The following is a 12,137-nucleotide window of genomic DNA, read 5'->3' as shown; positions in this document are numbered from 1 at the left end:
TGGGGCTGGGTCTCTCCCCGGCTCTGCCTCGAGCAGGCCCCAGATCCCCTCCCCGCGCGTCCTTCCCTCAGCCCCGCCCCTTCCCTGCCTCGCGCAGCTCCTTCTCGCCGCCTGCCGCCCATGCAGGGGCGGGAAGGACGCCCAGGCGTGACATGACGTCACGGCCCGGGGTTTTGAAGCCCGCGGGAGGCACGTGGCGGGGCCTGGCTGGCTCCGGGTTCGGCCTCCGGGGCTCGAGTGCAGACTCCAGTCCCGCAACGTGGAAGGAGAAGGGGGGAACCAGCTTATGCGGTGGCGGAGACGAGGAGAAGGGGCTTGGGCGGGGGAGGGGAAGGCACCAAGGGACAGGGGTGCAGGAGAGACAAATGCCCGGGGGCCAAGTGCAGCCCATGAGGGAAAGGGCGGGAGGGGCGGTGTCAGTGGGAGAGGGACAGGGGGATGCTGGGAGAGGGGAAGGGCGCTGGGGGCTGGAGGGGGAGGTGCTGGGAGAAGGCTTGAAAGAAGGGGGGGCATGAGGAAGGTCAGGATGGAGCAAATCGTGTGTGAGGGCCCAGAGGGGCAGGAGGGGAATGGGCGGAGACTGGTGAGGGGGTGGGCATTAGGGGAAAAGAGGGCAAAGGGAGGCACCAGGCGGGTGCAGGGCTAAGGGAAGGTGCAGGTGCCAGGGGATTCTGGGGTGAGGAGGAGGGGAGAGCTGGCCACCAGAAACAGAACTGGATGGGGGAATCAGGGCAGGCTGGGGAGATTGGGGGGCTGGTGGGAGCAGGGCTGCTGGGGGGTGTGAGGTTGGGGGCAGGGAGCTGGCTGGGGAAGATATGGGTGGGGTGGGAGAAGCGGCTGCTGGAAGCAGTGCTGGATGCAGGCAGTTGGGCTGGCCAAGGGAGACTGGGAAGAGAAGCGGGGGAGAACTGGCTGCCCAGGAGTGGGTTGGGGGAAGTGGGGCTGGCCAGAGGTGCAGCAAGGGGAGCAGGGGGGAGGAATGAATCGGCCTGCAAGGAGTGGGACTGACCCGACCACGTTCACCTCTCCCCCCCCACCCACAAAGCACGAGTTAGTCTGGCACAGGGATTCTACTGTCTCCCCCCACCCCCACACACACACACCCCCTCGAGTAGTTGCGAACTGTCTGGCTGGTAGACACACTCATGCAGCCTGAGCACATTTACCAGCCAGGCAGTTCGAAACTACAAACTGATACATCTAGTAGTAATACAACTTACCTACTGAGAAAATACCAGACCTGTTATATGTCTGGTATTTTCTCAGTTTGTTTTTCATGTGTTTATATTTTGGGGCTGCAAAAAGCAGAACTGAAAAAAAAGGGTTCCAATTAAAGTAAAAAGTTTGGGAAACCCTGGTCTAACCAGCTTTCTGTCTGTCTTACAGCCCATTTATCCAACCCATATTCCTTAACTTTCTGGCAAGAATATTGTGGGTGACCATATCAAAAGCTTTGTTAAAGCTGGCACTGGGAGATCTGGGAGGACCAGAACAACTTATTTGAATAATAATCATTTGAATAATGAATATGCAAATATGCAAATGAACATTACTGGTCCTCCAAAAGTTCATGAATGGATTTACTGGTCCCCGTGTCAAAAAGTTTGGGAACCCCTGCCCTAGGACAAATGACAGCACTGCCAGCTCCAACCAGTCCACTCGTCCACTGGGGAAGCCTCCTCCCCCGGGGTTTATCTTGTATTCTGTGTCTTTGTGTTCATTTCACTGGGCCAAGTCGGCGGTTCCCAGCCTAGTCCACAAAAGCCTGTTTAACCCCTTGTGTAGCTGAAACACTGTACACTTGCAAAAAATATTTTTTTATTTAACTATGAATGCCCGTGCCTGAGGAAAGGCAGGTGTAATTAGAGGAGGACGAGGAAGTAGGTGGAGATTCTGAAGGGAACTTCTGGGCATTACCCAGCTACCTCCCTATGGGTTCTGCATCATCCATCCCTATCCTCACCCCATCCCTGGTGCCGGCTGCACCTATCCCTGCACCTATCCCCTGCTCACGAGGATGCAGCAAGCAGCCAGTGTGTGGGCCAGAGAACTCCGGAGGAGCAGTGGGCAGCCCTGCAGATGGCAGATGGAGAGAAACAGTGGTTCTTCTTTGGGTGATGTCCCCATGGATGCGCCACGTAAGGTGATGAGTCATCCCCGGAGCCACAGAATCAACTTTTTCATAGCAGTCAGCAGTCAGGCTGCACATGTGCAGCAGGTGGATTGTGCTGCTGGTGGTTGGATGCTTTGTGCATGGCCTGACTCCCCCTCTTCAGTTCCTCTTCTACCACCCTGGGTCATGGATGGAGCTCTCTTGCCACTCCAAGCATACCTCTCCTCACAGGAACTTTCACTTTCTCTTACTGACTTCTTAGCCTCCCTTAATTACAATTTCCTTCTGTTACATTCTTGCCACTAGAGTACAAAGGGGGAGGAAAAAGGACGAGCTGTCCTTCAGCACAGAATGCTTCAGCAGTGGCAGCTCTGCTTTCCTCCAGCCAGTCGCACTCCTCATTACTAAAAGAAGAACGAAAGAAGAAACAAATTAAACTAACTTGAGAAGAGAGAAAATGGCAAGCTTTCTCAGAAGCTTGCCAACGGTTCAAACAAGAACCCCCTCAGCCTCAAATGCTAATGGTCCCTGGTATGCCGGGCTCTCAGGGCTTTAAAAAGTGCCCCAGCTGCAATGACCTAATGCTGGCGTCTGATGGATAGCAGCTGCATAAGATGTTTGGGCGAGTCGCACACGCTGCAGAAGTGCAACCATTGGCACAGTTTAACAGCCAGAGTGAGAGAGGATTGGGAGCTTAAGCTCTGTATGAAAAGGCTATTGGGGGAACCTCCAATTGACCAGGCGGCAGACCCTCCAAAGCACAGATCTGCCTCTCCAACACCACAGAGGCATTACAAAAGGAGGGTCTCCAGCCAGATTGCTGCCGCCCGATCCTTCCCTCAGAGTGAGCAGGAGAGACGCACCAGGCACCTCCGGTACTGCGGTGCTGAGAACTGCACTAAGCGCTGCCGCAGCAGCACCCAATCGCAACACAGCACCTGTGTGCTCCTCCTCCACACCGGGGAGAGCACACCTACAAGCCACGGTGCCCAAACAAGTGCTTCAATGCGCTGCACCAGTGAAGGACGCGGAGCCAGCTTCAAAGCAGCCATGCAAATCTCAGCCCCACCTCCTAGCATGCCAGCTTCCCCGATGCCTCCCCCCACGGAGGCTACTGTTACCATACAGCAAGCCTAGGCTGGCTGCAATGAATCAGTTAAGAATAAGGAAGATTTACTTGGAACTGGAAGTGATGAGAGGCACTCCTCCTTACTGCCATCAAGGGAACAATCCCCAGTGCCCTTTCAATCGGGCCTATCTCCAGACTATAGGAGATCTCCGCACTTGCATGGACACCCCGAGATGACCAAGTATGATCGGAGGAGCATGTTCCTCTCACAGCATCATCTCCCATCATGTTACGACAATACCATCAATACAGGGAACACCAGTACCACTGTCAGTAGCACCCTGACTAGCACTACCCACCTCCACACTACCCTCCCCACTGGACACCCTGAGACTACTAGGGGCCACCTAGATATCAGTCTGCTGATCCATCACCTTCACCCAAAAGGCTTCCACCAGCTCACACTGGCTACGTCTAGACTGCGGGGGGAAGAGGAGTTTGGAAAAAAAGTACACAAATTGCACTCCGCAATTTGCATACCTTTTTCCAATCATTTTTCAGAAGAGGCTTTTCCGAAATTTGGCCTATCTACACTGGGCCAAATTTCAGAAAAGCCTCCTCTTTTGGAAGAGCCCTTCTTCCTTGTGAAATGAGGAAGACAGGGCTTCCAAAATAGTGCATCTGCTTTTCCACAAAAAATGTTGGAAGAGCCAACGTATTCCCTGGATGCAGCGGAGTTTTTCCAGTATCCCGGAAAAACTCCATAATCTAAACATAGGCTCTGATGACCATGCTAGAGACAGAAGAGGAGGAGGTCCAGCTGTCTGATGATCAGCTGCCATGAGATTTGACACAGGACAATTCATCTTCCTTCCCTTAGGAGGTTATAGTACCTGAGGACACACATCACTGCCGACTTGAAGCAATTCCAAGATCTTTTTAAAAGGGTAACTACTACCCAGGAAGTAAAGTTTCAAAAGGTGAAGGAGAAACAACACCATCTCCTAAAAAACATTTGTCCTTCGTTCCAGGGCAGGATTGTGCTGCCCATAGATGAGGCTATCATGGAGGTGTCCAATGACTGGTTGGGCGGATGCAGGCATTCGCCAGATATCTATAAGAAGGCAGACAAGAGGTATGGAACACAACACCTGCCAGGATCCACGAGGCCCATCCTCAGGGCAGTCATACATGAAGAGCACACCATTGCCCACACCACATTGCTCACGGCAACTGACAGCTGACATAGCAGCAAGGGAAACTGCTACAGCCATGGTCATGAGGAAGGCAACATGGCTACATGCTGCAGGGGCCCCTAATGAACTCCAAAGCAAAACAGAGGATCTCGCATGAGCTCTTTGTGGCCAACACCAATGAGATGGCAGCAAGAACTCGCCTACCACTCTGCACACGTTAGGCATGTACCCGCCACCGTACAGATGGAAGTGCTCCTGGGGAGCAGCAGTACTGGCCCTGATGGAGATTCCTCCTCATGGAATCATAGACCTTGGGAGGTCATCAAGTCCATTCCCCAGCCCAAGTCAGGACCAATCCCAGAGTCACCGTAAGCAGCAGCTGCGAGTCACTTCCTGCTGTGGGGGCTGAGCCTAGCCCTGGGTCCCAGAGCCCCTGCCCGCTGCTGCTGGGGCCTACTGAGCAACCCGCCATACTTCAGCCCCTCCCCCTGGGGGCCCTTCTGCCCCTGGGCTTGGGCAGCATCCCCTGCATCAAGGCAGCGTCATGCAGAGAAGCCAACGCAGCGCTGGGAACAAGGAGAAGAGACAATCCCGGGAAGAGGAGAAGGAGGGTTTCTGGGTAGTCTGTGCCTTGCTCCAGAGTCTCCCTGAGCCAATCATCAAGGTATGGGTGTGGCCTGGCAGTGTGCCGTGGCCCAGCAGTCAGTGGCTCATGGCCCAGCACCGGTCTGCAGACCAGCAGTTGAGAACCACTGGTCTAGGGCATCCAAAATTTGGGGCACCATTGGGTCTTAATGTCCACCCACCTCTTCCAATCGCTGTTCTGTGGCCTTGCTTCCTCCAGAGAGAATCTAGTTAATTTAAAAATGAAAAAGTCTGCCAGACCTAGTAGCAGAACATTGAACTTGTGAAAGAACCTGTGAAGGCTGTTCCCCACTCTGACACTTTGAGTGAAAAAGGTGGGGGCCCACAAGAGACCTTAAACATACCTTGCCTCTTTAGGCTTCTGCTTAAAAACTCCCCACAGATTACCTGACCTTGATAGTTATGCTGCCACCACCCAAATGAGAGAAAAAAGGCTTTCTTCTTGAATCGAGGAAGATTCACTTGGAAACTTTTTCCAGAGGGATACCCTAAGCTCTTTTATCACAAAAGAACTTTAAAAAAAGAAAAGAAAACAAACTGTAATCTCTGATAGCTGACCTCTCAGTCTTAGGCACGCATACACGTGCCACCTATTAGCTTCCAGAACAGAAGAAGCAGATTATAGTCTTTAAAAAGGTGATTTTATTAAAAACAAAAAACTATAGACTTGGTAAAACATAGTTGGTTGCTAGGTGTTATAGAACAACTAAGAAAAAAACAGATGAAAGCACAGAGAATTGCTTCCCTAGGACACATCTTTGGCTCCAGTGTATAAGGGGGAAGGGCACATGGACTCAGCACAGAGGAATTTAACCGAAGTACAAAAAAAACCCAAAAAACCTACTCTGATCATGACCCACTAAAAAAAAAAATTCCCTATCACTTTCATATCCATAGCTCAAGGTCCAATACATTTCTAGGCATGGGTATTCCTGCGTGGTTCAAGTCATCCTTTTCCCCCAGCTCCTGGTTTGAACTCACACAAAAGAATACTTTTGCCAATACTTCCTGATTACCCCCTTTCTAGGTTTAATACTTGAGTTACTGAATGCCGGGATGTTTGGAAAAGGGTATTACCTCTCCCATCCATGATGCTGTGACGTGGTAATGAAGTCATTTAATAGTCATTTGTCAATCTTAGGTATGTACTGTCAGTTTCTGAATGTACTGTGTTAGTTGACAGAACCTTGGTTTAAAATATGCTTTAAAATATTTTATTAGTGCGTTGCTGAATGTTATAAAATCACACCTAAAAAAGTCATATCCCTTTGCTGCAGGCTGCTGTTGGGTACAGGAGACTTGTTTAATAGTACTACGTAGGTCCCCATAAATCCTACAGTTGTCTTTGTTTATAAGTGGAGATATTTGTAAGTCAGATCAGGGAACCAGCAAATCAAGCACGTGCTTGGGGCAGCACATTCCCAGGGGGCAGCATTTCCAGGTAAGCAGTCGCCCCCAGCAATGCCCAGCCCCAGTCCACCAATTTTAAAGGGCCGCGGGAACTCAGCTCTGGCTGCATGTCAAGGGAGCTGGCTGCAGAGCACGGCATGGCCAGACTCCGCCCCGCCCTGCCAGCTTCAGTCCTGCTGCGGTCCCAGCCCCCTTCACCGGTGAGAGACCACTCCCTGCTGGCCGCCCGGCTCGCTGCGCCCTCCACACCCTCCCCTGCGACCCGCACCCTGCTCCCCTGCACCCCAGTTCCTCTGCTCTCCCTGTTCCCTGTGACTCTCTGGTTCTGTGCCGCCCTTGCACCCTGCTCCCCCCCAATCCCCAAGCCCCTCTGGCTCGGCACCGCCCATTCCCTGTGCTGCCCCTGCACCCCGGTCCCTGTGCCCCTCTGGCTCTCTGCCCCCCATTTCCCACACTGCCTCTGGACCCCAATCCCTTTGCCCCTCCCATTCCCCATTCCTCGTGCCTCCCCTGCACCCTGCTCCCCCCAATCCCTGCATCCCTCTGGCTCTGCGCCTCCCATTGCCCATGCCACCTCTGTATCCCCCACAATGTTCCCTGCACCCCTCTAGCTCTGTGCACCTCAGCACCCCAGTCTCCCTGCTTCCCCCATCCACACGTCCCTCTGGCTCTGCACCTCCCATTCCCCACAGTGAACCCTGCTCCCCATGCTCCTCTGGCTCTGTGCTGTCCCTGCACCCTGATCCTCCTGTGGGTCAGGAGTGAGGGGTGCTTGTCCCTAGGGAGGGGCTGGACAGGGCAGGGAAAAAGCTGTTGTGACTCAGCAGCGAGTGAAAGGGGAGGGGGAGTTTACTTGAAGTGCTTTTGCCTTTATGGAAAAAAATAATTAAAATTATATTTGCTATTTATAGGGCTAAAATGTGGGAGAAAAACAAAAACAAAACATGGCAAAGTGCAAACATGTGTAAAAGCCAGCAAAAAAGGGGGCGAGGGGGGGCGGACAAATTTTTTTGCTTGGGGCAGCAAAAAACCTAGAGCCGGCCCTTAGATGTTTGTGTACGATGGGGTGTGTCTAGCCTACATCGCTCCATCGAGGGAGCCAGGGACTGTAAAGCAGTTTACTCGACACAGTCAATGAAGCGGGGATTTAAATAATCCCTGCTTCATTAAAATAAAAACGGCCTCTGCACTGTGCCAACAATCAGCTGATCCGGCACAGCACGGCAGTCTAGATGCGGCGCGGTTGAAAAGGGAAGCCTTTGTCGACCGCTCTGGAATGCTTCATTGACTATGTCGAGTAAACTACTTTATATGGCTCTGTCAACGGAGCCATGTAGTCTAGACACACCCTTAGTGTCCAGTTGCTGTGACTGTGCATACAAAGTGGCTGGCTGTATACACAAATCATTATATGCTTACAAAACTATTTTTGTGTACTTCATTTTCATGAAACAATGCAGTAAATTGGGTGCGCAAATCTGGGAGCACTGAAGCATATAAAGAATTCAGGTTTTCTTTTTTAAACATTAGCCCTGAAAAGAAGCAACACATAAGCCTGGGCAAGACCTGATTCTCCATTCCATCATACCTGTTTAACACTGACCTCAGTGTTATTTTTATGGTAATTTGTTGACCTCAGTGAAGTTACTTTCAATTTACATTGGTATAATTAAAAAGAGAAGGAGTCTTGGGAGCTTTATATGTTACAGAGTACCTTGTATTTGTCACTAATTTTCTTTTAAGGAAGGAGAGCAGAATGGGCGTTGGGTTTTTCATTCTATTTCAGGGATTTGCAGTTAAATGGTAATTATAATAATATGTAATGCAGCGTTGCTGTGGAATACAGCAGAGACTAAACTGTTATTTATCTTTGGTTATTATCCAAGCTAAAACTGTAAAGAAAAAAATCTTTTGTTATTTTTGTTATACATCTAATTAGACATTAAAGCTACAACAGCATTTTCATGAAAGGATATATTTAAATTGCTTTTTTGGAATCGTAATAGTAACAACATTTGTTTTGTGCAGTAAACAGAAGAACTTTGGCAATGGAATGCTTTAGTTTTAAAAACTGCTACAAATTATTGCTTATTTTTTAAAAAATCAACCACTCACTGTGCCTGTGAGTCATGAGGAAGCAGTGCTGGAATAAACATGGTTCCATAGCAAAATGAGAGGGGATACTGTAAACATGAATAATTTTGTTCACAACCTGAGCAACTTGTTCTAGTTGGCTATTTAAGGGGAAAAAAGAGGGATAGTGAGGGGAGACTTAAAGTCAAGCCTGGATATTCTAATGTAATTTGGAAAGGACAGCAGAGCTGTCTAAATGATAATGGTGTTTGACAGCCTGATATATATTTATAGCTTTTGCTAGCCCTGTCTGAATACTATATAGGATTATCTGGGATTTTCTAGGTTTATCACCACAGGCATGCAGGATTAACAGCCTGAGGAAGTCAAAAAGAATTACTCAGACTATCCAATATATATACTTATATAGCGCCCTTCACGCAAGGTCCCAGAGCTCTGTATGTTCAATAACATACCTGCCAGAAAGCAAAATCAAAACCTTCAGTCTGGACTAAAGCTCCACAAAGGAGACAGACTTCTGAATATCTCTTAGTAAAGAATTCCAAAGGATCCGAGCATAGCAAATGAGAGACCCTAGTCATACGAATCCCTTTAAGTTAACACTAAAGATGTTTGGGAATTTCTTGGCGCTCCAACAGAGCTTTCACAGTGAGGTATTAGCAAGTCTCAGGAGCAACCTGGGGGTTTAAATGAGAGCAGATTGATTTTTAAAATGGGAACACTGAATTTGCCATCTGAGATAAAACCAGTGATAAAACCAGCTAGTCAGTATCCAATCTCATCCAGTGTCCAGTACCTGCTACATTTTAATGTAGCATTCTTTAAAAAATTATATTGGAGTTGTGAAAAATATTCATGATGGAGTCACATGAGATTCACTTACTTTCACTGGTTTTCTAACAAACTCAGCTCAGTTTTCTAGATAGGTTTGCCAACCCTTCAATTGATCTGAGTCGTCTTTTATAGCAAATCTGTGTCAAAGTACGGGTTTGCATAGTAACCACACAAATGTCCCCATTATTTCCCCTTATTTTGGCTACATCTTTCTTTTAGCAATGGGGATAATTCAAATACAATGTTTAAAAAAAAAAACTCAGGGTGGTCTCATTCTTCTCTTTCTCAGCAGCCATTTGCTCTTGTGCAAAGTGGGTATTAAAAATATCACCTCATTACATCATAAAGTGTGGGGGTTGTTTGGCAGGTTGGCCAGAAGAAGAGAGGTCTTGGGTGGGTGGGGGGGGAGACAAAGCTGCTGGGAAGGAGGCCAGCATGGTGGTTGACTCATCACCCAGGAATGAGGGATTTTAGAAGGTCAGTCTGTGCTAGGACTCAACCTTCTTATTGAAGGAATAGGATCGGCAGCACCCATCCTCCCTCCCTATTCTGGTTGTACCAAATTATTACGCTAGCCACCCTGTTGAACGGGGGCTAGGAAAGAATTTTTCCCTTTCTACCATATTGGCGCAGGTGCAGTTGGGATTTTCTTGCCTTCTTCACAGCAGATTCAGGTAGGTCTTGTTCATGCAGAATATGATGGGTGATAGGCCATATGACACAACACATTATTGAAGTATATAGTGGATGTTCAGTGCAGGTGCTCCATAAAAGAAGGCATATAGTAAAGGATAAATGACTTGGGGTAAGGACATCAGGACAGGTGCTTGGTAACTGACTCCTATTATTGGTATGGCATGGAGCCAACCCCTTACTCCCCCTTCCCCCATATGATTATAGTCCAACTTACTCCAAATATCTGTTAGGAGAATAAGAGAGCAGGGTACAGATTATACAAAAAGGTTTTGGGATGCATTGGTGGCAATTTTTTGTTTCAGAAGGTGAAGAAAGTTATTTGAGGGAACCTGTTCTAGATTTGATTTTAACAAATAGGGAGGAACTGGTAGAGAATTTGAAAGTAGAAGGCAGCTTGAGTGAAAGTGATCATGAAATCATTGGAAGAACAATAACATAAAGACGATGGATTTTAAGAAGGCAGATGGGTATCAGAGGGGTAGCTGTGTTAGTCTGAATCTGCAAAAGCGGCGAGGAGTCCTGTGGTACCTTGTAGACTAATCAAAGTGTTGGAGCATAAGCTTTCGTGAGCAAAGACCCTCTTCGTCAGATGCATGTCATACATCTGACGAAGTGGGTCTTTGCCCATGAAAGCTTATGCTCCAACACTTTGGTTAGTCTATAAGGTGCCATGGGACTCCTCGCCACTTAAGAAGGCAGATGTTAGTAAACTCAGAGAGCTGGTAGGTAAGCTTCTATGGGAAGCAAGATTTTGGCCAGGTCTACACTAGACCTGGAAGGTTGGCTTAAGGTACATAACTTCATTTACATAGAATACATAGCTGGAGTCAGCTTACCTTAAGCCGAGCTCAGTGCCATCCCAGCTGTGAGAGGCTGATGGGCACAAACACTCCCATTGGCTTCCCTTACGCCTCATAACTGGGAGGAGTACAGACAGATCCTCTGGAGCTGCCATTAGTGTTTTACCCCCTCTAAATCAAATGCCGGAATGTTAATCTCTGACACGGTGACTGAAGACGTGCCCTAAGAGGAAGAAAAAACAATTGAAGACAGTTGGCAGTTTTTCAAAAGGATGTTATTAAGGGTGCAAGAGCAAACGATTCCACTGCGTAGGAAAGATAGGATGTATGGCAAGAGATCACCTTAGCTTAATGAGGAGATCTTGAATGATCTAAAAATTAAAAAGGAATTGTATAAAAACGAGAAACTAAGTCAAAGAACAAAAGATGAATATAAACAAATAACACAAGTATTTAGGGGCAAAATTAGAAAGGCAAAGGCACAAAAAAAGCTCAATTTAACAACTGACATAAAGGGTAATAAGAAAACATACTACAAATATATTGGAAGCAAGACAAGGTAGGCCCATTGCTCAATAAAGACGAAGAAACAATAACAGAGAATGTGGAAATGGCAGAGGTGCTAAATAACTTCTTTGTTTCAATTTTCACCAAGAAGGTTGGTGGTGACTGGATGACTAACATTAGGAATGCTAATGGAAATGGGGCAGGTTCAGAAGTTATTATAGGAAAAGAACAAGTTAAAAATTACTTAGAAAAGTTAGATGTCTTCAAAGTCACCAGGGCCTGATGAAATGCATTCTAGAACACTCACGATAGAAGAGGTATCTGAGCCATTAGCTATCATCTTTGAAAAAATATGGAAGACAGGAGACATTACAGAAGACTGGAAAAGGGCAAATATGGTGGCCATCTTTCAAAAGGGAAATAGGAACAACCCAGGAAACTATAGACCAGTCAGTTTAACTTCTGTGCCAGGGAAGATAACAGAGCAAATAATTAAGGAATTCATCTGCAAACATCTGAAAGATAATAATAGGTAACAACATGGATTTGTAAAGAACCTTTCTTTGATAGGATAAGAAGCCTCATGGATAAAGGGAAAGCGGTAGAAGTGATATACCTAGACTTTAGCAAAGCTTTTAATATGGTCTTGCATGACCTTCTTATTAATAAACTAGGGAAATATAATCTAGATGGGACTACTATAAGGTGGGTGCATAACAGGCTGGATAACCATTCTCAGAGAGTAATTATTAATGGTTCACAATTTTGCTGGA

The sequence above is a fragment of the Pelodiscus sinensis genome, chromosome 6 (assembly GCF_052426305.1).
Source record: "Pelodiscus sinensis isolate ZL-2025 chromosome 6, ASM5242630v1, whole genome shotgun sequence".
NCBI lineage: Eukaryota > Metazoa > Chordata > Testudines > Trionychidae > Pelodiscus > Pelodiscus sinensis.
This window is presented reverse-complemented; position numbering follows the sequence as displayed.